Genomic DNA, 6,145 nt, shown 5'->3' on the forward strand with positions numbered 1-6,145 from the left:
TGAAAAGCCTTATTTATCTAAAATATATCTAAGTGGAAGCTCTTATGGTTGGTTCTTGTGTGGTAACCATAACTATTTAAAGGGTTGGTTATTGCATGAAAACACTTCTATTATTCTTCTTCTTGTTGCAACAAAGAATACTTGAGAATGTATTCAAAATGAAAACCTATTCACACATATATATCAATCAATCTTTGCTCATAATTTGAATCTTTTACAAAACATATATGTCTTTAGAGAACCAAAATAGCAACAACATTTAGTTGGGAGAAGCATGTTCGTCAAGAATGTATGAAGTTATGGAATATGGAAATGAAAAATGATAATCAATATCCTCCCCCAACTAAAGGTGTTTTTGTCTTTTGAAAATGGGAAAAGCAATGTCACATGGGAAATTTTCCAAATACATGTCTTTTGACATTAACGGAATTAATGACTAAAGATTAGAAAACAACATATCTTCATCTACCTAAAAATTTTAGAAGCTATGCATCTGTGAGATCTTGGTTGTTATTTCCGGATCATTGAATGTGAAATGAAATAATCTAATATGCTTCTTCTTTTAGTTGTAAGAATAATGGATCAAATTTGAAATTGGAATCTTTTTACGTTCTTATTGGTACAACTGGTGGTGAATTTTTAAATTGAACCTTCATTTATTAGAACATTGTTACAAGTTGTTGAAATCATATATTCTTCATTCATGTCCACATTGTGGCATAATTCCTATCTATGTGAATCAATTTTGCTAATGTCAAACATAGAAAGAAATTGTTGGATTACTAGCCATTAATGAATGTCCTTAACCAACACAAGACTACTCACCTTTAATGTCAATGAAAGTCAAGATTCCCAAATACATCTTACTAGGTAAAAATATATAAGTTAGGGTCGAGTCACCTAGAAGATCTGACAAATAGGGGGCATTGATGTATTCCCATAGTTTATTGGTGAGATAACTTGTCATTAAGGCATAAAATCCTTAAGGTACTAAAAAGAACTCTAATCCTAAACCCAGATAAAGTGTTGAATTCAATGGGTCAAGACTTGCTAGAAGGAGGGCCTTAATGAATTCCCCGTCATCCAACACGGGCATAAAGTAATGATGTAAAGGACCATAGATGAAAGATTTTCATTATGAAGTAGGTTTTGTTTTGGAAAAGGAAAAGGAAAATGAGGTAACTCGCATTGTAAGTGAGTTGAACGAATTTATTCATGGGTTGGGGATGAAATGTAAGTGAGGTGGAAAAGTATGAAATATGCAAAGGGAAAATGGTTTTGAAGTCATGATCTAGTAGTAAGAAGATTTACATTCATGGATGGATTGTAAACTTAGAAGAAAAAAAATGAATGACTAGAAATGACATGAGGGACATGGACTTGACTTCTTCATATTCTTTCTGAAAAAGAAACTGGTTTTCGGAAACCACTCGCGCATAGATTGATCTTCTTTTATCATCATGGAACCTGCAAAAGCCTAACACTATTTTGCAATAAAACATAAGATTCTCAAAGGAGAGAGGTGATCAGTCTCTCTTCATATGATATATATGCAACCAATTCATAAATAGTGCTAATAATAGAAATTCAAGGAAAACAAATAAAAATGAAATGCAATTTTACCTACCAGGAAGTGGTACCTTAGACATCCTGTCAGTGTTTTGTTGATAATATTTTCTTTTGATATCCAATTTTAGTGATTCAAAAACTAAGTTAAAGAAAAATCATATTAGAACCATGTTTTAATGATCTGATGATGTTTTACAAGTCAAATCGCTGCAAAATCCATAAAAACAATCATTTTTTATTGTCTGAAATGCTAATGAAAATTATTACATCGTGTAGATCTCGTCAAAATTATTACATTGTGTAGATCTTGTCAATACCTTTCCAACAACGCCTAAATTACATCAAATGGACGCCTTATGAGAGACTTATGGTTGTTTGAAGTTTTAGCAAAACAGTTAAAAAATACAGTGGAAGTGTCACGTGGCAGCTCCAGAAAGTGCCACATGGAATTTTTGAGATGGAAATTGATGTGGTCGTTGAATGTTCAATGTTGACTCAACTGCTGACATGATGTCATGGTTGGGTGGACCAATGTTAGGCTGCCACATGGCAGCAAAGTGTCACACATTTAATGTAAAAATGTCACATAGTTAATAAAACATCTCTACCCAAGATTCAAACTTGTGAACTCCTATTCACAACTCCAACAACTTACTAATAGAGTGAAATTAAAATTTATGAATTAGAACCATAAAAAATTTATTTAAATTTTAAAATCCTAATCATACGAGAAAATCACAAACGACGCGACAATTTCACAAATGTTAAGCCAAATAATTTTTGAAATTTTCGTCAGATTGTTGCCAACAAGTCAAGAAAGTAAGCCACAAGTCGATTGTTATTTGTTACCAAAACATTGATTTTAATTTAAAATTTCCTTTCTTCCTACAAAAATGGATTTAGCTATCAAATCCTTCAGTTAAATATTCGCATCAAAGCAATTTATTTAATTTTTTTGCACGTTGAAATCTAAAGCAAAAAAAAATTGGCCTCTTTCGCTCCAAATTTCTTAGTTGTGATATGTGCTTTCAACGAAACTTTTTTGTTTTTATTATTATATTTAAAAATATATATTTAGGCCATTGGTCATCCTCTGTGCAACTACGCAGGGTTTGGCTATGTGCCTTGGCCTTGGCCTCGGCCTCGTCCTTGGCTAGTTGTGCTTGGGCGTGGGGAACTGGGGCCTGCATATATGCGTGATGTCAGCCGACGACGTTGGCCTTACACATATGTGTGGGCCTCCTTTGGGCTCACGCATATGTGTGGGCCATGGCCTATGGTCTGGTCTTTGTATATACATATGGCTATTCAGGCCAAAATAAAAATAAGACTTTACTTTTATATATATATATATATATATATATATATATATATTAAATTGTTTCATTATCGTACTGTTTTTTTGCTTTTATGCATTTATTTTATATTTTTATAATTAATAAAAAAAGATACTGTAGAAATTCTTAGAAAATATTAATTAGGATTTTTCATATATATATATATATATATATAGTTATTTTGAGACAAATATATTTGAGTTAGAAATCGAAATTAAGAAAAATGTTAGAATGAATGGTAAATTTAGATCCCTTAGTCATCTTTCCAAATATATGCATTTTTATTGCAAAATTTCATTTCAAGGCTAACGTATCCAATTTTCCTTTCTGATCTTCTAGATCATATAAGGCATAAGAACAGAGTATACTAAGGATTATCATGTTTCTTTATTCATTTGAAATTTGAAAAACAAAGTTAGATGAATTGATCTTTCAAATCTAAAGTTTTTCTCTCGAAACTCTACACGTTCTCCAAAAACATCCATTTTCTTGTAAATTTTCCTACCAATGTTTAGTGAATGAGGTGGCTCTCACTGCATCACCAAAAAATAAAAATTCAAGAAGATGAAATAAAACTTAAAAATTAAAAAGTAATACTCAAAATCATCACCGAGCTTGATTTTATTTCTTTATTCTGTCCAATTCTATTTTGAAAAAGAATTTTTTTTTTTACAAGTGTAAGATTATTTCCAATGAAGCCATTTATGGATCAAAATCTCTATATGCACACATCCAAATTTTAAAAATAAACCTCAACATCTATTACGATATGAGAGACCATTTGTGCATTTGGATTTGGCTCAACAATTTGTTGAAAAAATGGAAGAATGTCGTGGCCTAGTCACGATCCAATATTCAATGTAGTCCTTGCTCTCTAAGAAGTTCTTGATCATCTTTCTAGATCTCCTATTAATAAATGGATTAGTGTCAAAACTCTTACAGTGAAAAAATGATTGAAATCCATGCATCCTATTTACCATGCTTTACATATGCAACTAAAAACAAGATTGAAAGCTAACCCCTATGTATACTTCCCAAGAAGCAACGCCAAAAATATTGGGTAATTTAATTGTTAATTAAATTACTTGTCATTAAATTTTCAAACCCGGGCTTTCTGAACTTGTGAAGCACACCTGCACAATATATGCTAGGAATCAACTTTCATTTTCAAAAGGAAATTTTACTCTATTGAGAGAAATTGCAAGACTTAAATAAAACCTATTCATAAAAAATGTCGAAGATGAGTATGTACATACTTTCTTTTTCAAAAGTATCAAAATTGAAACATGGAAAACAATCTCTTAATTTATGAAATCAAAATGACGATTGACATGAAAGTAAATTTACTCTATTGACATGAAAATAAATCTATTCCAGTGACATGAAAGTAAATCTATATTATCAACAGGAAATCTAGTGACATGAAATTAAATCTATATTATCAATAGTAAAGTAAATCTATCTTATCAACATGAAAGAAAATTTATTCTAATGACTTGAAAGTAAATTTAATCTAGAAAGCAACTTTCTTGCACTAGGTCTACAAAATCCTATACTTCTTTCTTGCGTAGGGTGTCCAAAATGAAAACGCAAGAAAGAAAATCATATACTAAGACCATTACTGCTTTCTATGACATTTTAAATGACATTTTGGAGACCCTACACAAGATATGGCTACCTTGTATTCCATCCATTGTTGTACTTCTATGCTAGCCATATAACTATGGGTAAGCTCTGAAAGCACTGAAATGAGGTTTAGGATGAGAGAACCAGCAGAGTTGAATCTGTAATGACGAAATAGGCCCCAAAACTGCTCTATATTTGTCTTATTCAATTTTCTTTCAACCATGGACTGTAGTAGCATATGTTATTGAAATACAAGGAGCAAAGACCCAAATCCAAGGCTAGATCAAAAGTTCTCTAATACCAATGATATGAATTTTTCTAATGAATTAAGAAATCCCGCCAATGAGAAGATTCCACGCATAAAGGGAAAATATAAAAACTCTAATTATTTGTATTGAGAAAATGTGAAGCTTAAGTAGCTTTACAAGAGAAAAAATACTTCAAAAAATTAAGGAGAGAAATACTCTCAATATGAAACAAATTGGAATGTGTATATAAAACCAGGATTAGGTTGACAAAATATCTCAACCATTCCTTTAAAAATCTCAACTAGCCCCTAAGACTAGAAACCAACAAGGATTTGAAAATAATTGCACAATAACCTCTTAATCATAATTATCAAATATAAAAATACATATGAAAATCATAGATATTAGAATTCACATCATTTATCACTAAGTTTAGATCTTCAGATAATCAGCCATGGGCATGACCATTGGAAGCGAATAAAACATGAGATCACTCTTTTCTGTTTCTAAGCTCCCCAATTAGGTTTCTAAATATATTTAAACATCACTTAATTTCATTATATGGATACATGGGAAGTTAATATCTTGGGTTTGCATCAAGGTCTTGCTCCATGGTGATGGAATAATAGCCACGATTAAGTAGTAACGATCTTTCCTTAAAGATATGTAAATTTCTGATATTTAAAAATTATAAAAATGGCTTTTAAAAATAAATAAATAATTAGGAATTAGATCCTATATCGACAAAATTATAAGTAACAATAATGTTAATGTACCCTTCCATTCCTTGCCAATTTGGGCCTACATGATGAAGCATGTTTGCACTGGTGGAGGAAAAATCATCGCAAGTTGATGAAGAAATAAATAAAAATGCGTTCTGTTTTTTTTTTTAATATGATTTTACTATTGGAAAAATGCACTGGTTCTTATTGGGTGCATGCTACAAAACATGAAAGCATTTTTAATGCATACATTTTAATATTTTTATAAAAAGGAAAAACTCGGGGACCCTTATAATCCACTATGGTGTAGCTTGTCCAAAGCTTTTTGCATGGGTCGAGGATATTTAAATAGGAACACCTGCGCATCACTAAATTTCACGTAAAGCTTTAAAGAAAATATGAAATATATGTTCTTGTTGTATAAAAAAGGGAACCGTTTATGCACCTGCCAATGTGCGTATTATCGAATGCATGCAAATGTTCATAACTCTTATGTGTTCTTGAATGCTTATTTATCTTACCTTAGAGATCTTTGCAGGGCACTTATGTAGCATATAAAAACGGCTTAAGTTATTTAGACTAGACCTAGCATGGTCATGAATTTAGATATTTTTTTTTTCTCAATTAAGACTAACCTAAGTAC

This window comes from Pinus tabuliformis, chromosome 3_1 (genome assembly GCF_031772625.1).
Source record: "Pinus tabuliformis cultivar Carrire ecotype Pingquan chromosome 3_1, CPIR1, whole genome shotgun sequence".
NCBI lineage: Eukaryota > Viridiplantae > Streptophyta > Pinopsida > Pinales > Pinaceae > Pinus > Pinus tabuliformis.